Consider the following 21877-nt stretch of genomic DNA (forward strand, 5'->3'; position numbering starts at 1 on the left):
CAGAATACTGGAGTGGGTAGCCTTTCCCTTCTCCAGGGGATTTTCCCAACCCACAGATTGAACCTAGATCAACTAGTAAGGCGGATTCCTTACTAGCTGAGCCACAAGGGAAGCCCTTGAAGGTACTTGGTGACTCTTTTCAATCTAGATGATCATGTCCTTCAGTTATAAGACATTTTTTTGTGTAATTTCTGCAACTTTAAAGGGCTTGCTTTGGGATATCTGATTGGTTGGCCTGTCATCCAATACTGGTCATAAAATGCCTGTGTTGAAGTTTTTTTAAGGCTTTACTTATAATTTTCTCTCTTTCAATTTAATAAAAGGAAAGCTGATATTTCTTGAGAAAATTTTTCTACAGATACCATTATTATTTCCTCCCCTTGGAAAGAGAGTAAGCTCTTCTTTGTAAAAAGAAATGTCAAACTTATTATATTAAGATTAGATAATATGTTGAGAAGGAAATGGCAACCCACTCCAGTATTCTTGCCTGGAAAAGTCCATGGACAGAGGAGCCTGGTGGGCTGCAGTCCATGGGGTTACATGACTGAACACATGTGCATGGGGGTGGAGGGAGATGGGTTGGTAGCAATAAACTGGGAGAACTAAAAAAAAAAGATTAGGTACTATGTATGCTTGTGTTTAAACTTATAATGAATTAGCAAGAACTTTGTATTTGTCAACTCCTCACCATTGCTGGCTGCATTCAGCCTCAAAGATGTCCATTGTGATCTGAATGACTTCAATTTGCAGTGGGAGGAAGGAGGATGGACTAGTGATGCCATTTGCATTTTTCCCATGGCACCAAATACATAGGCCTCTTTCCGTTTTCAAGGGCCTGGGTGTGTGCTTAATTTGGTTGAATCATATAGGTGGGACAGGAAGGACTCAGATAAATAAGACAGAAGCTGTACTGTGACAATCTCACTCATTGTTCTTAGAGGAGACCTTGGCATTTGTATTAGGTGCAGCCAAAAATGATCTAGGATGTTGGAACTGTACATCCACTGACTAGGACTTGATAGTTTCATGCAAGGGAAAGAGATGGTTTGGGATGTGGCTGACTCCAAAAGGATAACTTAGAATTGTTCCAAGACAAGCAACATCCAAAAACAGTGTGGGGTGTGAGTCAACCAGATTAATTACCAACTTCTGTCTGCATATGTAAGATAAAATAGTTGAGCCAATATTAATTAGACTTCCACTCTTCTGATTGGGGCCTTGGAAAAAATAGTAATAATAAAACATATATGATATTAAGTATGCTGCTGCTGCTGCTGCTGCTAAGTCGCTTCAGTCGTGTCCAACTCTGTGCGACCACATAGACGGCAGCCCACCAGGCTCCCCCGCCCCTGGGATTCTCCAGGCAAGAATACTGGAGTGGGTTGCCATTTCCTTCTCCAATGCATGAAAGTAAAAAGTGAAAGTGAAGTCACTCAGTCGTGTCCGACCCTCAGCGACCCCATGGACTGCAGCCTTCCAGGCTCCTCCGTCTATGGGATTTTCCAGGCAAGAGTACTGGAGTGGGGTGCCATTGCCTTCTCGGGATATTAAGTATAATAAACAACATTAAAATAGTAACTTAAATGTTCTAAATTTTTTTACATGAATTAGTGCTTTTGATCTCAATTAGAACCCAATGAAGTAAGCACTGCATTACCCCCATTTTACAGATGATGCAACTAAGTCAAAGAGAGGTTAGGTAACTAGTCTAAACACATACCAATAGTGTTCAGGAAGTTCACAGCATGAATCCTCCTAAAGAAAAAAAGTGTCAAGTTTACAATTTATGATTCTAAGGGGAAGAAAAAGTTGCTTCCTGAGTCTGTAGTGATGAAAACCTGCTACATGACTATGTGGGGTGGGGGAACTACAGCTTCTGCTAGAAAATCCTAAAACTCATTTATATTACCTTGGGAAATCTGCTATATGTACATGAAAACAAAGTATCTAAATGCTAGAGAGGAAACAGGAGAAGGCAATGGCAACCCACCCCAGTACTCTTGCCTGGAAAATCCCATGCATGGAGGAGCCTTGTGCACTGCAGTCCATAGGGTCTCCAGTCGGACACGACTGAGCGACTTCACTTTCACTTTCCATTTTCATGCATTGGAGAAGGAAATGGCAACCCACTCCAGTGTTCTTGCCTGGAGAATCCCAGGGACGGGAGCCTGGTGGGCTGCCGTCTATGAGGTCGCACAGAGTCGGGCATGACTGAAGTGACTTAGCAGTAGCAGCAGAGAGGAAACAAAGAGTATTATACTTGATATTTCTCTTTTAAGAGCAATCAGATAATATTAAAGTACAGAATGTGTACTGTCTATCAATTAGGACTTAAAAAATCACTCTGTACGTTTTGCTAGCAAGCATGCACTCATAAAGCTCTTGGTTCAGTTTCATTATTTAAGAAGGTGCTCAAATCCCAAAATGCTTTTGGTTCTTTGTATATCAAACTAAAGATGCTTTTATCAGGTTCATTTGGAAAATGACACTAAATCTTCATTCTTTTCTAGTGTAGACCTGGGTGAAGGGGTAAGAAATTAGAGTGTTAAAATTAATTTGCTCTCCCCCAAATAAAATTTTTTATATGTTACTCTTCATATTCTCTGATATGTGCAATCCTTGGGGAAAGAAAAGGGGAACAAAAACAGCATTTACTCATGATTCACTTTTCCACATGCTTTATGTACTGAAGTTTGTGATGCATTGTTCCCTCCCAGACTGATGTGGTCATCGGAAGGCCATCCAGCATCTGGTTAAAAAACAGGCCGTGGCATCAGAAGTGCCCAGGTTCAACTTCCACATATAGTACTTCAAATTCCACACAAATAGTACTTAAAATTTATACTGTATCTATTTCATTTTTTCTATTACTATTTTTACATGAAATCTGACTAGGGCCAATAACATGAAAAATTGTCATTATATTTCAAATACAGAAACATCAAATACCAATCTCTGAAAATCCCACCCACGAATCAAGATTATTGCCAATTAATTTATTGATCTACGAGCCCTGTCAAATATTTTATCATGATGAAATTCCCACTGTTAGAAATCTGCCTAACTTTGCAAATCCCAACAGGAGTCTTTCTAGTTATACTCTAAACATCAGACACAGTAACTACCTTTTCAGCCATGACTCCTATCTGCCCATGAGCTACAGATGAATTATCTGAAACTTACATACAAACAGAGCCTCCGTATTCTTTATCTGTGTATTTGTTCTTTCTAGCGCTAAACAGCTTTGGGACTTGGACAAGACTTAGTAATGTCTTTAAGTCTCAGTTTTATTCATGGATTGTTGCAAGGAATACATTAAATACTATAGGTAAAGCATTTAGCCTAGGGCCTGATACATAAACACTGGCTATTATAGCATCAGAGCTAGATAGGGCCCACGTGAGGTAAGGCACTTAAGTGTGAAAAGGGGGTGCCTAAACACTCAGTAATGAAGATAAATAAAATTTTAATGCAATACTTTCAAAATTGACAATTAACACCAAAAATCAGTGATGAACAAACTATCAAAAATTTCAACAAGTACAGGATTGGTGTCTTGATTTTTCTTTGCCTCACTTCAGTGTGGCTTAGCATGGTGCTGTATAATGTATCATGTGTGGGTGTGCATTGTTATGTAGTAGGTACTGTCATTTCTTCTTTGTTGTTGAACAGAACTGAAAGTTGTCTCTTAATTCTCCTACCTGTGAGGATCACTGTCTAGTAATGTACTACTTGACACAGAAGCTGAAACAAGGGTGTCAGCTTATGTGGGGTTGCATTTTCTAAACTGTGCTGTCCTGACTGGTTAATACACAGTAAACAAACATGTTTGCTCAGCTATACTAAACTGAACCATCGTGACATGAAACTTCAGGAAAGCTTAAAGATTATACAGTGTATATATATATATGTCTATTTTCTGAAAATTACTTTAAGGAAAACCTTTCCAAAATCAATGTGCAATGGACTTTTCTTTGTTAAATTTTATTTTTTTAAAAGTTTGTTTATTTTAATTGGAGGATAATTACTTTACAATATTGTGATGGCTTTTGGCATACATCAGCATGAATTGGCCATAGATATGCATGTGTCCTCCCATCCTGAACCCCCCTCCCATGGCAAAGGAGTACATCAAGGCTGTATATTGTCACCCTGCTTATTTAACTTCTATGCAGAGTACATCATGTGAAATGCCAGGCTGGATGAAGCACAAGCTGGAATCAAGATTGCCAGGAGAAATACCAATAACCTCAGATACGCAGATGATGCCACCCTTATGGCAGAAAGCAAAGAGGAACTAAAGAGCCTCTTGATGAAGGTGAAAGAGAAGAGTGAAAAAGCTGGCTTAAAACTGGACATTCAAAAAACGAAGATCATGGCATCCGGTCCCATCACTTCATGGCAAATAGATGGGGAAACAATGGAAACAGTGAGAGACTTGATTTTCTTGGGCTCTAAAATCACTGCAGAGTGTGACTGCAGCCATGAAATTTAAAGATGTTTGCTCGTTGGAAGAAAAGCTCTGAGCAACCTACACAGCATATTAAAAAGCAGAGACATTACTTTGCCAACAAAGGTTTGTCTAGTCAAAGCTATGGTTTTTCCAGTAGTTATGTATGGATGTGAGAGTTGGATCATAAAGAAAGCTGAGTGCCAAAGAATTGATGCTTCTGAACTGTGGTATTGGAGAAGACTCTTGAGAGTCCCTTGGACGGCAAGAAGATCAGTCCATCCTAAAGGAAATCAGTCCTGAATACTTATTGGAAGGACTGATGCTGAAGCTGAAACTGCAATACTTTGGCCACCTGATGTGAAGAACTGACTCATTGGAAAAGACCCTGATGCTGGGAAAGATTGAACGCAGGAGGACAAGGGGCTGGCAGAGGATGAGATGGTTGGATGGCATCACCGACTCGATGGACATGAATTTGAGCAAGCTCTGGGAGCTGGTGGACAGGGAGGCCTGGCGTGCTGCAGTCCATGAGGTCGCAGAGTCAAACATGACTGAGAGACTGAACCTAACTGATTCATTTATTTATTGGGCTGCATCAGGTCTTAGTTGTGGCTTGTGGGTTCTTCACTGCGTCATGCTGGATTTTTTGTTGTCGTGCACGAACTCTCTGGTTGTGGCACCCAAGCTCAGTAGTTGTAGTGTGTGGCCTCAGTTGCTTCCTAGCACATGAGATCTTAGTTCCCTGACTAGGGATTTAACCTGTGTCTCCTCTACTGCAGGGTAGATTCTTTTTTGTTTATTTATTTTTAATTGAAGGATAATTACAATATTGTATTGGTTTCTGCCATACATTCAACATGAGTCAGCCATAGGTATATGTATGTCCCCTCACTCTTGAGCATCCCTCCCACCTCCCACCCTATCCCACCCCCTCTAGGTTATCAGAGAGCCCCAGTTTGAGTTCCCTGAGTCACACAGCAAATTCCCACTGGCTATTTGACATGTGTTAGTGTATATGTTGCTATGCTGCTTTCTCCATTTGTGCCACCCTCTCCTCCCTACTCGTCCCTCTCCACCTCCCCCCTGGCCCCAGTATCCATAAATCTATTCTCTATGTCTGTGTCTCCATTGCCAGGGCAGATTCTTAACCACTGGACTACCAGGGAAGTCCTTGCAATGGAATTTTCTACAAGGACTCCTTTTGTCACTGAAGTGAGTTTGGGATGAATCAGTTTAATTATAGAATTATTCTAGAGCTTCTGGCCATAAGTTCTTTAGATAAATTTTCCTTTACTCCAGATTTCACTTTCTAGTGAGTAGTATCATGCTAAAGCTCAGTTGTTTGCTATTTTAACACAATCCAAGCTGCTTTTGCCCTTCTATGTACACTAGCAATTACCTAAGTTAAGACAAAGATGACATCTCCTAAGTTAACATTATTAGGAAGAATCTTCCAATATTTTATGCTTCCCTGCTGGTTGTGCCCTAATTATAATTACTTTAAAAACCCTTATAAGATGGATAGGGAACAACAAATTCAGAAGCAAAACATAATATTTGAGAGAATTAGCCAACACATGAAGGGAAGTTATTAGCAATAAAAATAAGTCAATTACAATTTACTTAAAACATGTTAAAAAATCCATTATTTTAACATATAAAACAGGAAAATAAGGGATTTCCTTAATTCTAAGGTGTTATTATTCAGTTCAGTTCCGTTCAGTCACTCAGTCATGTCCGACTCTTTGCGACCCCATGAATTGCAGCACGCCAGGCCTCCCTGTCCATCACCAAGTCCCGGAGTTCACTCAAACTCATGTGCATCGAGTCGGTGATGCCATCCAGCCATCATCCTCTGTCATCCCCTTCTCCTCCTGCCCCCAATCCCTCCCAGCATCAGGGTCTTTTCCAATGAGTCAGCTCTTCGCAGGAGGTGGCCAAAGTATTGGAGTTTCAGCTTTAGCATCAATCCTTCCAGTGAACACCCAGGACTGATCTCCTTTAGGATGGACTGGTTGGACCTCCTTGCAGTCCAAGGGACTCTCAAGAGTCTTCTCCAATACCACAGTTCAAAAGCATCAATTCTTCAGCGCTCAGCTTTCTTCACAGTCCAACTCTCACATCCATACATGACCACAGGAAAAACCATAGCCTTGACTAGACGGACCTTTGTTGGCAAAGTAATGTGTCTGCTTTTCAATATGCTATCTTGGTTGGTCATAACTTTCCTTCCAAGGAGTAAGCATTTCTTAATTTCATGGCTGCAATCACCATCTTCAGTGATTTTTGGAGCCCAAATAAAGTCTGACACTGTTTCCACTGTTTGCCCATCTATTTGCCACGAAGGGATGGGACCAGACATCATGATCTTCGTTTTCTGAATGTTGAGCTTTAAGCCAACTTTTTCACTCTCCTCTTTCATTTCATCAAGAGGCTTTTTAGTTCCTTTCCACTTTCTGTCATAGGGTGGTGTCATCTGCATATCTGAGGTTATTGATATTTCTCCCGGCAGTCTTGATTCCAGCTTGTGTTTCTTCCAGTCCAGCATTTCTCATGATGTACTCTGCATAGAAGTTAAATAAGCAGGGTGACAATATACAGCCTTGACGTACTCCTTTTCCTATTTGGAACCAATCTGTTGTTCCATGTCCAGTTCTAACTGTTGCTTCCTGACCTGAATATAGGTTTCTCAAGAGGCAGGTCAGGTGGTCTGGTATTCCTATCTCTTTCAGAATTTTCCAGAGTTTATTGTGATCCACACAGTCAAAGGCTTTGGCATAGTCAATAAAGCAGAAATAGATGTTTTTCTGGAACTCTCTTGCTTTTTTGATGATCCAGCGGATGCTGGCAATTTGATCTCTGGTTCCTCTGCCTTTTCTAAAACCAGCTTGAACATCAAGAAGTTCACGGTTCATATATTGCTAAAGCTTGGCTTGGAGAGTTTTGAGCATTGCTTTACTAGAGTGTGAGATGAGTGCAATTGTGCGGTAGTTTGAGCATTCTTTGGCATTGCCTTTCTTTGGGATTGGAATGAAAACTGACCTTTTCCAGTCCTTTGGCCACTGCTGAGTTTTCCAAATTTGCTGGCCTATTGAGTGTAGCGCTTTCACAGCATCATCTTTCAGGATTTGAAATAGTTCAATTGGAATTCCATCACCTCCACTAGCTTTGTTCGTAGTGATGCTTTCTAAGGCCCACTTGACTTCATGTTCCAGAATGTCTGGCTCTAGGTGAGTGATCACACCATCGTGATTGTCTGGGTCATGAAGCTATTTTTTATACAGTTCTGTGTATTCTTGCCACCTCTTCTTACTATCTTCTGCTTCTGTTAGCTCCATACCATTTCTGTCCTTTATTGAGCCCATCTTTGCATGAAATATTCCCTTGGTGTCTCTAATTTTCTTGAAGAGATCTCTAGTCTTTCCCATTCTGTTGTTTTCCTCTATTTCTTTGCATTGATCGCTGAGGAAGGCTTTCTTATCTCGTCTTGCTATTTTTTGGAACTCTGCATTCAAAGGTCAGGAGGGGCAGCTGTGAGGAGATACCCCTCATCCAAGGTAAGGAGCAGCAGCGACGCTTTGCTGGAGCAGCTGTGAAGAGATACCCCACGTCCAAGGTAAGAGAAACCCAAGTAAGATGGTAGGTGTTCCGAGAGGGCATCAGAGGGCAGACACACTGAAACCATAATCACAGAAAGCTAGCCAATCTGATCACACGGACCACAGCCTAACTCAATGAAACTAAGCCATGCCTTGTGGGGTCATGGTGGAGAAGTCTGACAGAATGTGGTTCACTGGAGAAGGGAATGGCAAACCACTTCAGTATTCTTTCCTTGAGAATCCCATGAACGGTATGAAAAGGCAAAATGATAGGATACTGAAAGAGGAACTCCCCAGGTCGCTTGGTGCCCAATATGCTACTGGAGATCAGTAGAGAAATAACTCCAGAGAGAATGAAGGGATGGAGCCAAAGCAAAAACAATACCCAGTTGTGGATGTAACTGTTGATAGAAGCAAGGTCCGATGCTGTAAAGAGCAATATTGCATAGGAACCTGGAATGTCAGGTCCATGAATCAAGGCAAATTGGAAGTGGTCAAACAGGATATGGCAAGAGTGAATGTTGACATTCTAGGAATCAGCGAACTAAAATGGACTGGAATGGGTAAATTTAACTCAGATGACCATTATATATACTACTGTGGGCAGGAATCCCTTAGAAGAAATGGAGTAGCCATCATGGTCAACAAAAGAGTCCGAAATGCAGTACTTGGATGCAATCTCAAAAACAACAGAATGATCTCTGTTCTTTTTCAAGGCAAACCATTCAATATCACGGTGATCCAAGCCTATGCCCCAACCAGTAACACTGAAGAAGCTGAAGTTGAAGGGTTCTATAAGACCTTTTAGAACTAACACCCAAAAAAGATATCCTTTTCCTTATAGGGGACTGGAATGCAAAAGTAGGCAGTCAAGAAACACCGGAATTAACAGGCAAATTTGACCTTGGAGTACAGAATGAAGCAGGGCAAAGGCTAATAGAGTTTTGCCCAGAGAACACACTGGTGATAGCAAACACCCTCTTCCAACAACACAAGAGAAGACTCTACACATGGACATCACCAGATGGTCAACAAGGAAGTCAGATTGATTATATTCTTTGCAGCCAAAGATAGAGAAGCTCTGTACAGTCAGCAAAAATAAGACTGGGAGCTGACTGTGGCTCAGATCATGAACTCCTTATTGCCAAATTCAGACTTAAAATGAAGAAAGTAGGGAAAACCACTAGACCATTCAGGTATGACCTAAATAAAATTCCTTATGATTATATGGTTGAAGTGAGAAATAGATTTAAGGGACTAGATCTGATAGACGGAGTGCCTGATGAACTATGGACAGAGGTTTGTGACATTGTACAGGAGACAGGGATCAAGACCATCCCCATGGAAAAGAAATGCAAAAATGCAAAATGGCTGTCTGAGGAGGCCTTAGAAATAGCTGTGTTATTATTATCAACAAGGAAAGCCACCAAAGAAAAGCCATCAGGAACAACACATATTTTATTAACTGGTTATTAACAGAATAGTGTCCCAAGGTGTGAACCCCACCTTTGTTCAATGTAAGATTTTTCTTATTTGATGAAAGATTTTTAACAAGGAAATGGATATGGTGATGATGAAATTAGTAGCCGAATTTAGATTGAGTTAGTGCAAAATGATGTATTATGCTCTCCGTTTCTTCATGAGTCCAACAATACATATATGCAAAGACTATTTTTTCCTATCTTGAAAATGTTCACTTAGCACCAAAAACCCTTCTCCTGAGCTATTTCTCACCCTCCCTGCACTTCAAATTTCTTTAAACAGTGACCCACACCTGCTGCTGCAGTTTTCTAGCAGCCAGCCTTTTGTTAACCCACAGCAGTCCGATAACTCAAAAATACCCTTGAAGGTCATCAGTGACCTTCTAGTTCCTACATTTTCTTGACTTCTGTGGGACTTGTCACCTTGAACCTTTCCCCCCAGAGCCTCTCTGAGATCATCCCTAATGTCTCTTATTCTTCCTCATTCCTTTGTGGGAACCCTCTTCCACTTTCTGGTTCCTAGATATGACCATTGCTTGTGGGTAAATCTTTTGGCACTTTATTATTGGTGAAGAACATTGTGTGACACACCTCAGAATGGATCTTGACACCGCACTGAATTATAAGCCTTAGTTGAGAATTGCTGACTAGAAGATACAGTGTTAACCACCCTGCAGGGCTCACCATATACTTGGCCTGTTTTCCAGCCTTTTTACAAATACCAGTTTTGACCTATACAATCCCTTGACCTGTCCCTGGATGAGCCTGTTCACTGGCCTCAGGAAAGCCCCTTATATTGTATCTTCATGACTTTTTTTGGTGCTGAAACACAAGTAGGACCAGAACTCAGTTGTGGGAATTCCTTGGTGGTCCAGTGTTTAGGACTCCATGCTTCCATTTCAGGGGACATGGGTTTAATCCCTGGTCCGGGAACTCAGATCCCATGAGTCATAAATCACTTAAAAAAAATCTCCACAGCATCTAGCAAAATATATCGCACTTGTTATTTGTATTTAATAACTGGTGAGCAGTACGATAGCCATCAAGTTTATAAAATTGCTCTCTTTGATGAAATTATTTTTGGTAGTCTTTGCCAGTATTAAATAATTTGTAATACACAGCTTTTTAATTTAATGCAAAAAATCCATTTCCTGTAATGAGTCACAATCAAACAATTCTGGAAAAACAGATAGTTCTTTGAAATTTATCCTACAGAAATAGTTTGAGCTGGAAAAAAAATAAGATAGGCTTACATCATTATGCACTGTGTCTCCTCAGGATTCAGAACACGTCACCTGAACAGGGGTAAAAAAAAGGTCAGAAGTGGGAAGTCATGGTGCTAATTCAAGGCTACTATGAGACTTCAGGATTCCTACTGAGGAATTCAGAGTTTGAAAGAGCTACAATTAAGTGTCTTCTTACTAATGAATCTTTTAAAATTTTGGATTCTATTTATGCTATTTGATATGATTTTTTAAAAGTCAGAATAAAATGGTGTATATATGTAGCAAGGGCCCTCACTCACCAGGTCCTCTTCTTCTCTACCCTTGAGAGTGATGGAGTCTTGTGGCAAATACAGCACACAGTTATGCTTCAAAGGCAGCAGAAGTACAAGAGAGAGTTTTCTCTGTTTTATAGATGCTCTACTCTGAGGATTTTAAGGATGCAGCTGCTCTCCCAGAAGTCAGGAATGGGTGTCCTGCAGCTCTGTATCAAGGGGAAGTGGTAGAATGGAGCTGGGACCAGGGCAGAGACTGGAACAGTAAGGGGAGAGGGATAAGGCAAAGAGGACTTTCATGTGCTCATCTGAGATGCACACCTTACTACGGTAACCCCATGTGGATAGGCGAGAAACACTTTGAACCTTTCTTGGGACTCTTCATGATGGGCTCTGGGTTTGAATGAGTACTTTCTGATAAGACCTGCACATCTTTCCAGACATAGCAGCCAGATATGTATGTTTCAAATATATTTTCAGTGGCAAAAACTTAGTGCGAAACTGCGTGATACTGTTATGACCATGACATAGCATTGAATTCCATATGTATTTACTGAGTGCATACCATGTGCCAGGCAGTGGGAATCAAAGGGAAAAAAGGAAAGAATAATCACTGAGCTAAAGGGATGTTCCTAGGTCAGATCTTCACACCACAGGTCTCAAGGTCATGCACTCTCCTTATGGCAATGGCAGTTTCAAGGGTGTCTGTTGTTATTTGACTGATGTGTCTCTTGCTGTAGGCTCTATGAGAACAGAAATCTGTTTCTCTTTTTCTTCTTCACCATTATGTATTAGGGCTAACTAAGCACAGTTTCCAGCATTTGACAAGCATCCAATAAACATTGTTCCCTGAACGTTATGGATGCATTAACCCTTTATGGGGGGGGGGGTATTATTCCGTTTTATACGTAAGGAAACGGAATATCAAAGACCACACAGAAATCACTGCTGGACAGAGGATTCCATAATAGCCCAGCCTGACTCCACAGCCCAGGGTCTGTCTGCCAAGTCCTACTCCTTTCCCTGGATTGGAGAGGCTGCGACTGGTGGGGTAGAGGGTTAGGAACACCTGTACTGGGGAAATACTAGAGACGCGAAAGAGAGGTGAACCGGAGGTGGCGAGGCGGGCATAGGTGGGGGTCCCCAACTCTGCTACATCCCGCCCACGGACAGGAAGCAAAATTCTGAGTGGATCGGCTTGTGCATCCTGCTCAGAATCCACATTGAGAGGAAGGTGGAAAGAGTTAGGACGCTCTGGGAAGGAGATGGGGTAGAAAGGAGGAGGAAGGGAGGTGAAGAAGACGGTTGGTGACAGATCTTTCTTGCGCTCGCGTCTGCTGCAATGAGACACCACCTCTGGTCCCAGTGGCGAGTGTCAAGGTGATTCATTAAGATGTCACTTGGCCGCCTCGAGGGTTACTTAGCTCCCCTGCACAGGTGGGGCGTCAACGCACAATCTGTTTCCCAGACAGTGGCCTCGTAAAATAACTTCTCCCCGATGTGGAAGAAAGAGGGTGGGGGGAGATAATAACGCTTGTTTGTGGGAAAGAGGTTTGGTAAAGGGACGTGAGGGCTCTGAAGAGAATTACAGTGCAGCCACCACGGCTATTATCTTAATCAGGCACCATTTCAACACCTCTGCCTTCAAGTCAAGCAGCCCTACAACAGGATTTATTTTCCAATAAGCGAAATCCCCGCCCGCCGACTCGGAGTCGCTGGGCTGCGAGCAGGGTGGGAAACAGCAGCCGGAGGAGAGGCTATTTTGGGTGTGGGAACGCGGAGGGAGGAGGGGCGGCGCCGCGGGGCCGGGCGCGGGCGCGGGGAAAGCCTCCAGCTCGGGCTGCCACGGCAACCGCGTCCAGGCAACGCGCCCGGAAGCCGCTCGGGCGGCGCGCGGCGGCTCGCGCCCCCCGGGAGCCGCGAACCCGGCCGGGCCGCGCGCCGGGCCAGGCGGCAGGCGCGCGCTGATTGGACGGCGCTCCCCGCGGCGCGGGCCCGCAGCCGGGCGCCCCGCACAGCCCGCGCCAGCGGCCGCCGCACCCAGCCGCGCCGGCGAGGACATGGGCAGCCGCGGCGCGCCCGCCCCCCGCGCCGGTGAGTGCGGCGTCCCGGATCCCCGCCCCGGCCTCCTCCCGTCCCCCGTGGCGGGAGCGCCCGGGGCCAGCCGGTGACCTTGGGACGGCCCCCGGGGTGAGGTGGGCCAGGCTTAGGGGAGAGAGAGCTGAGTGTGGCCCATGTGACTTGCTGCCCGCGAGAGGGTTAACTGCATGCTGACGCGAAGGGATGAAGTTGGGCATCGAGCACGACTGGCATTGCATTTTTGCGGGGGCCGGGGGAGGTTGCATGCTGGCACACCAGCAGAAGCCCCGAGGGACTGTTTGGGGGAGCTGGGGTGGAGCACACATTGCCAGGGGGCAGTGTTCCCAGTCAGCTGTCCCGCTACTCAGAGCTGAGTGACCTTCGGTGGATTCATCTCTCTGCCCCCTCCCCACCCTTCTCTCATCTTTAAAAGGAGGGGCTCGGGTTCTTTGCAGTTCCGGGGTGCTGCCATGGTACTGTGAGCTGAGAAGGGTCCCCCAAGTACTGCAGGTGCCGGACATACAAGCCTTAGCCACGTTAGTTCTACCAGGAGTTTCCATTAATTTGCTCTCAAAGTGGTAAGATATGTTATCGTTTTATGAAAGATTGTGGAGAGAAAGCAGTGGCTTGATTAGAGAGTGGCTTCTCGTGATGCCCAGGTAGCCTCTTGGGTGCTCTAAAGTCGTGAAGAAAATCAGGGTTAAAGCTCCTAGGTTCTTGTTTCCTGTAGTTAATGTAATAGGAAAGTTTGTATTTGAACAGGTAGAATCAAAACCCAATAGTGGCAGGCAGCAGCAAATTAAGTGAGTCATTTCTTCAGTATGCACGAGGTTGTGTGTGTGCGCGCGCGTGCTTGTGTGGCTGCGCTCACGCCCTCATCTTAAAGTCTGTGTGTCCGTGTCAGAAATTATTTCATAGGAGTAAGCAGAAATAATGCTCGAATGATTTGAATCCACAAAAGTGCAGCTCTCTGAGAAGCAGGGGTGAACGTTTGCTGCGTGTTCTTTAACTGAGTTGGGTCTGTGACGGTAACTAAGCGTTTACTGAGAAACCTCCCTAGCATTTGCCCACTGGGGTATGTGGGGGGTGGGTGGGTAGTAGTGCTTCTGAGACTCAGTCAGTTTTATCACCTCTTCTGTCCTTGACGTTGGCTGGGGCCCGTTTCTATATTCTCAGTTCATGAATTTCTCTTTTCCTGGGAGAGGGAAGGGAGGCAATGCTCTGTCCGGCTTTCTGCTCCAAAGCAAACCTTCATACTCCTTCCATTGTGATTTCATCTGTATAAAAATGTGGTTTGGGAAGACACATTTTTCAATGTTAATGAATAAGCTTCTGCAAACTTGTTTACCCGAAGGTTTAATAATCTTAAATGGTTTACATATTAGAAATCTGATAACATTCAGATACCAAATCATTACTGCCCAAGAATACCGCCACTAAGCCCTAGGAATCCTTTAATGAATCACACCTCATTACCCTTGGATCCCTTAGTAACAAACTATTCAGCCTCCTGTCCTGTAGGCTGCTTGCCTGTGTGCCTCCAGCCTGCCTTTCAGTCTCTTGTTTTTGTACCTCCTGCAGCCACATGCCTTTGTGGTCATTTTGCTGCAGCTGAGTCCATCTCCTGTCCCTTCCCTAGCTCCAGAGGCTGTGAACAAGTTCCCTCAGAACATCCCTCTCTCATCTCACTGGTGCAGGGATTGGGTTTTCTCTCGCTTCCCAGTGCCGCCTCCAAACCATTAACCCATCCCTAACAGTCTTCTCTACAGTTCTTGCCATCTGCTTGTGCTCCAAACCCTCCTTCTTGTCTGAGTCAGTACTTGCCCAACCTAGTGGCTCTTCAGAATCACCTGGAGCACTTTGAAAAACATGGTGCTTCAGACTCTCCCAAACATACCGCATTAGAATCATCAAGGTTGCTGCTGCTGCTGCTGCTAAGTCGCTTCAGTCGTGTCCGACTCTGTGCGACCCCATAGACGGCAGCCCACCAGGCTCCGCCGTCCCTGGGATTCTCCAGGCAAGAACACTGGAGTGGGTTGCCATTTCCTTCTCCAATGCATGCAAGTGAAAAGTGAAAGGGAAGTTGCTCAGTCGTGTCTGACTCCTAGCGACCCCATGGACTGCAGCCCACCAGGCTCCTCTGTCCATGGGATTTTCCAGGCAAGAGTAACATTTTAATTTTAAAAACAAACCTTAAAAGAAGGAAGAGGAGGGGGAGGAGAGATGGGAAGGGGAAAAGAAAGCTCCCCAGGTGATTCTGATATACACCTGAGTTTGGGAATTAACTACAAATTGGTGCTTGCCAAGGGCACTTGCCATCTGCCTCTGTGGGAACTGAAACCAGTGCTCCTGCAACTGTGTGACCTTCGACATGTCCTAAAGGGAGCTGGTGGGAGTGGGGTTTGGGGAACAGGAATGAGGCAGTCTGTGCTTTGGGAAAACTGGCAGAACAGGTCTTCAGATAGTTATTTTCAGGAACTGATTTTATGAACCCAATCCTTGCATCTCCTCATATCTAGAAAAGCACTTAATCCCTTCATGGTGACATCAGTTCCTTGTGACTAGCAGAAAACCTTTGCAAAGATAAGTTCTTGTTTGTGTGAACTCCTCCTTTTCCAAAAAGTGAACTGATGTGCCAGTTGCTCATCGGGTCCAACTCTTTGTGAGCCCATGGACTGTAGCCTGCAAAGCTCCTCTGTTCATGGGATTCTTCAAGCAAGAATACTGGAGTGGGTTGCCATTTCCTTCTCCAAGTGATCTTCCCGACCTAGGGATCGAACCCGGGTCTTCCCGCATTGCAGGCAGATGCTTTACCTTCTGAACAGCCAGGGATGCTTCACCAAAGTCACATATATTGACCTTCTCCCACTACCTCTTTGGAATAGTTTCTCAAAGCTATCTGAGGTGCTGCCCTCCTGGCTGCAGTCCTCTTTCTGTGCCAAATAAAACTTAACTCGAAACTCTCACATTGTACATTTTTTCTAAGTCAACAGAATCATTTCATTTGATGCTACAAAAAAAATTAACAAACAAACATGATTAACTAACTTGGTTCTCTTTTCTACCTTGTCTCTTGCCGGTGATTTTGGTGTTTATGTTGAGGTTCTATTAATTTACTGAGTTCTTGAAGGTCATTCCTATCAACTCCTGTGGCCTTAGTTTCCACATCAATGCCTCACTTCTTGGACTTGTGTAGTCATGGGAATTTTTTCCACCTTCAAGATCTGGAACTTGGATGTCAGTTTTCTTGGCTGATTTTTCCCACCTACTACACCAGACTAACCATCACTGAGGACTCTGGTCCCTTAGTCACTTGGTGTTCCAATCCTTTTATGGCTCTCTATTTGGAGGATATACTATCCAGCCATTTTGGTTTTGTCTGGAATCCCAAATCCTTTGTCTTAACATGTTGGGCTTCTCATATTCCAGTCGTCAGTCCAAAATCACCCTCAACATCTGCTTTTTCTTCTCCCAGTCTGCCATGTTATCTGCCAAGTTATCACAAAGACCTTTGTACTGGTTCCACTGCAGATTTATGCTAGCTCTAATTTCACTAGGTCTTACTTTTCTGTTAAAAAAGAAATCCATCTTTTATGAAATCCAAGCTGCATTTCTTTAGAGGTGATGCCAAACTTTTCCATTCCTTAAACATCCAGTCAGTTTCCTTCCTTTTTTTTTTTTATTGATGAGATTAAGGATGTTTACATTGGAGCTAACTGCCCTCTGCTTTAATGTAAGTTTCCACTGTACCCTCTTCACTACCCCAAGCATTCTTTTTTTTAATATATATATATTAGTTATTTATTTGGCTGCATCAGGTCTTAGTGAAGCATGCGGGATCTTTTAATTGAGGCATGTGGGATTTAGTTCCCTGAGCTGAGCCCCCTGCACTGGGAGCTTGAAGTCTAAGCCGCTGGACCACCGGGGAAGTCCTTAAACATTCTTTCTTAATTCTTCTTTGACCTTCTTTATTTTCTTCATCCGAGGAAGAAAATGTCTGTCAGTCCCTTACCCAAGATTAACTTGAGCACTCTGCATGCTGTATCCTGTGGACTTTGCCTGTTTCTTCTGCCTCTTTTGGGAACTTGCTCCATTTGTTATTCCCTTTCTCTAATTTCTTTGGTCCCTCCTTAGTCCCAGCCTTCGAGCTCCGCTTTTAGCCAGATTTTGCTCAGCTCCCCCAGATGCCTTCAGACTTCCATTTCCAGCCATGCCTTCTGAATTTCATTCAGAATTTTTTAAAAAGAATTTCATTTATTTATTTTTAGCTGTGCTGGTTCTTCGTCGCTGCATTATCTTTTCCCAGGTTGCGGAGATCGAGGGCTACTCTCTAGCTGCGGTGCATGGGCTTCTCATTGTGGTGGCTTCTCTTGTGGAGCAACAGGCTGTAGGGCGTGTGGACTTCAGTAGTTGTGGCTCTCAGGCTCTAGAGCACGGGCTCAGGAGTTGTGGTGCGCAGTCTTAATTGCCCGCGGCATGTGGAATCTTCCCAGCTCAGGGATCGAACCCGTGTCTCCTGCACTGGCAGGTGGATTCTTTACCACTGAGCTGCCAGGGAAGCCCCATTCAGAATATAACACCCAGAAACCCAGCTATTTTGTCTCGAAAGAGCTCTTCCTCCTAGCTTTCTTAATCTTTTTTCCCTTTTTAACTTTTTATTTTGAAATAATTCAGATTTACAGAAAAGTTGCAAGAATGATTTAAATAATTCCTGTATACTTTTCATCCAAATTCTATAAATATAACTGTTTACCACACTTGCTTTTTCTTTCTCACACATTCACTCTCTCTCTACACACACACACGCACACATCATGCACAGACTCGCACATATATATTTGTCATTTTTCCTGAAACTTCAGAGTAAGTTATAGACATGATGCCCCTTTACCTCCCTCTCCAATATGTCAGTGTATAGTTCCTTAAAAGAGAGACATTTTCTGATATAACAAGCAGCAGAATCAGTACATTAACATTGATTCTATTGGTACTATTATCTATTCTGTAGACCTTATTCAGGTGTCACCAAAAGTCCTAGTAACATGTTTTAGAGCAAAAGAAGGGGAAAAATCTTTAAAACAAAACAAAACAAAACACAAAAGCCTCCTACTTGTCCAGGATCCATTCCAGACCTTGTGCTTTTCTAGTTGCCTTGTTCACTGCCTTTATTCTGGAAAGTTCCTCAGTCATTCTCTTGTCTTGCGTGATCTCGGCACTTAGGAAGGGCGAGGCTGGTGGTTTTGTAGAATATCCTTTAACTTGGGTTTGGAGTTCTCTTGGGGTAGATCCAGGTTATCCATCATCAGGGAAGCCTCCTAAAGGGAGATCCCATCTCCCTCTTGGTGCACTGACATGATTTCCATGCTGTTTTACGCTCTCTGTGACCTGCTTTTGCTCTCTTGGGTTATTCTGACTTTTCTACTCTTCACACCCCTACATCCAGCCGGTTGCTGAGTGTTGCAGTGCTCCCTGCACCATCTCCCTTAGGGTGTCCCGCCCTTTCCATTCCTCCTTTCTGTCCTGTTGTGGAGTCAAGACCTCTGTATGTGGTCCTGGTGACTGTTGATCGTGGCTTACCATCAGGATCCCCTGTACATGGCAGTTTTCACCAGTCTGTACGTCCTCTGCTCTGTCCTCCCTCCACCTTTTCTCAACCTGTCCAGCCTTTATTTGACCCACCCCTTTGAATATCCCACTCACGTGCCTGATTCTTAAATGCGTTTCTGGCTGGCCCAGTTCAAACCCATCCAGCCTCTTGCCTGGAGGCAGCCCCACCCCTCAGCTAGTGAGAGCCTCTTCACTCCTGCACGGTGGCTTGTCTGTTCTAGTTCCCTGTTGAAGCGAAGCTCTTGAGTGCGGGGGCTGTGTCTTATTCAGCACTGCAGAGGCTCAATGAGTATTTGTTGACTGGACTAACTGACTTGATTAAAATCATTAAGCAAAGGCGCAGGCTGACCTTAGAGTTATCTGCCATGTGGTACATGGTGGTGGGTGTGAAACCTGTGCTTTACTCCAGGAGTCAGGTGGGTGTGGGCTCAAAATAAGGCCTCTTAGCAAAATGATACGTAATTCAGAAAGGTATTTCCATGTTGTAAGTGGAGTAAATGATTCTCTCCCGATGACATCTTAACTTTGCATCTACGTGTCAAGACAAAGAGAGGGCAGATTGGCTTGAAAAAGAGTAGAGAAACCTAGTAGCATATTAAAAATGGCCCATTGATTTCTTCACACCCCAAGTGAGCAGCTGAATGTGTGAGGAGCAGTTTCTCAGGCTCACATCCTCCCTCGAGCCCTGGAACCACCTGTTCTCTCCTCCCCATTGTATGGCCTTCTCCCCTGCTCCCGTCAGCACTGCCTTTCTCCCTCCACACTCCCTTCACTGTCTCCTCTTCCTTATTTCACTCTTTCTGCCTATTCCTATCTCTTAATAAATCCGTGTTCTTCCCTCTTTCTAGTTTGATGATTTTATTTTTTGACTTCTTGGATGCCGTTTGACATTCTGTGGGTTTTTAACATAAAAACAGGTGAAAAAGGATAAAACAATTTGGCTTTGTATTTCGGTGGGTTTTTTTTTTTTTTTTTGATCCCCTCCCCTCCAAGGGCCAGGCTTCCCAGGTGGCACAGTGGTAAAGAATCCACCTGCCAATGTAGGAGAGCCGGGTTCTTCCCCTGGGTAAGGGAGATACTGTGGAGCAGGAAATGGCCACTCAGTCCAGTATTCTTGCCTGGGAAATCCCATGGACAGAGAAGCCTGGCAGGCTACAGTCTATGGGGTCACAAAGAGTCGGACATGATTGAGCACACACATACCCCCAAGCATCAGTAGTTCTTGGTATTTAAAAATGTAGTTATCAGTGATAATGAAATTTTGTTTTTTCTTTGCCACACAGTATGTGAGATCTTAGTTCTCCCAACAGGAATCAAACCTGTGCCCTTGAAGTGGAGGCATGGAGTCTTAACCACTGGACTGCCAGCAAAGTTCTGAAATTGGTTTATTTGATTATCTTTCTGCTACAGCAAGAAAATTACCAGGAACATACTGGTTGATAAACATGGAAAGACCTGAAGTTTTCAGTCTCTGTTAAGGCAAAATTGGTATTTGTGGATCTGATTGCAGGATGGTGAGTTGTCGAGGTTACTGGAACCACAGTATTCCTCCTCGTGATGTACCTCATTGCCTGGCTGTGGTCAGCCTTTTTTCTGTCCTAAGAATGCTTTTGTGTGGATGACGTCTTTGGACAGAGTAGCTACAGAAGTGAAGGCAAGAGATTCTGCTGCTTAACTGAGTGGGGCTGGGAATAACAGGCGTGTTTATGTGGGAGAGAATGAGTAGGGTTGCTTTTGCACTATGAAATTCTTAAAATTGTTTTACCAGGAAGATGTTATTCAGAAACCTCTGGTGCCTTCAGCTCGTTTTTTGTTTATTTCAGATTTCTTTTTTTCCCCCTGGTTTTAATTATCTCTAGAAGAGCTCAGGAGGCCTCCCATGCTCTCTCTAAAATAGTTATAATATTAATGTGCTGAACTCAAGTCATTCCTCCAAATAAAAGAGTCTCTCACAGACCCCTGTGTTCAGCAGAGAAGTCCAACCCCTCTCCGCTGTGTGTGAGGAAAAGGGCAGAGACCAGAGGCTGGATCTTTCTTCCCATCCCCAATCCTTAGGTTTTCAGCCAGAGATTCGTGTCGGGTAGAACCCCAGAGTCACGACTAGCATTGTGTCTGTGTGAGTATAAAGTATAGATTCATGATGCCTTCCCTTCTTCTGTTCGATCCTGGATGCATCGGAGGTGGAGGTGGTTTAGGAGGGAGAGAGTTTACGATGGTTTTTAACAATACTTTTTCTGTTCTAGCTGGTGCCTTTGGCAGATTCCCTTTTTAACACCCGGTAATGTGTCTTCTCTAATGCCTTCTTTAATGCTAGAAAGAAAAGTTGCCAAATATAGCTGTTGATCATACTAAAACACCCGAAAGGTAATACGAACACACTTGTGTGGGCGTGGGCACGGGTGAGAGCCCGTCCTCAGTGCAGGGGACGCTGAAGCAGCCTGCCGAGCTCACAGCTGGAAGGGACCTCGAGTCAGCAATTGATGTGTCACTTGGGCAGGGCCACCAGCTAATTAGAACCATAGGCCTTACCAAGAAAGAACGAGCAAATGAAGAAATGTTTATCAGCGTCTGTGTCGGGACACTGTACTGGGCTTCCGGGGGTTACAGACTCACGGGGTATGTAGTCTTTGCTGTCCCCCAGCAGCTCAGCTGGGGAGACAGAATCCAGGAGAAGTTCAAATAACAATAGAAGATTTAAATAGCATTTCAAAATAGCTGTTATTAATAGATGGGAACAGAAACCAATCTGTTTTTGCAGGGGTTCTCCTAAAATTATTAGCATCATTTTAAGCTGTGCAGAGTGGATTAGAGCAGCATTGTGGCCATTCCTTGGGTTCCAGGGATCCTGGTGATTTCAGTTTCCACTCATGAATCCCTCTGGGCCTGCCAGAGTCACATGTGTGCTGCATATTTACGGGATCCCACCAGTTATGCAGTGGTCCCTGCCTTGACCAGAAGGCCACTGTAAATACTTTGAACATTTTGAAGTTCGTTTTTGCAGGGATCAGAAATACAGCCACGCTTCACCTTTCCAGTCTCAACAGAATTCTGGTGAATGCACTAGCGTGGAGGGGAAAGGAAAGAATTCTTGCAAAGTGGAATCAAGGCCATTTGCACAAAAGCAATTGGAAATATCTGTCTTGGGACCCTGTGGCAAAGT

The 21877-nt window shown here is 44.1% G+C and overlaps 1 protein-coding gene across 1 annotated transcript in view; it reads left to right on the plus strand.

Moving 5' to 3' along the window:
* Positions 1–13064: 13064 nt before the first annotated feature.
* Positions 13065–21877, plus strand: part of FAM81A (family with sequence similarity 81 member A) — an 84080-nt gene continuing 75267 nt past the window's right edge. The window contains exon 1 of the mRNA XM_025295701.3: positions 13065–13125. The gene's annotated coding sequence lies outside the window, so the exon portion shown is untranslated. The remainder of the gene's footprint in view (positions 13126–21877) is intronic.

The sequence above is a fragment of the Bubalus bubalis genome, chromosome 11 (assembly GCF_019923935.1).
Source record: "Bubalus bubalis isolate 160015118507 breed Murrah chromosome 11, NDDB_SH_1, whole genome shotgun sequence".
In the NCBI taxonomy this organism is placed as follows: Eukaryota; Metazoa; Chordata; class Mammalia; order Artiodactyla; family Bovidae; genus Bubalus; species Bubalus bubalis.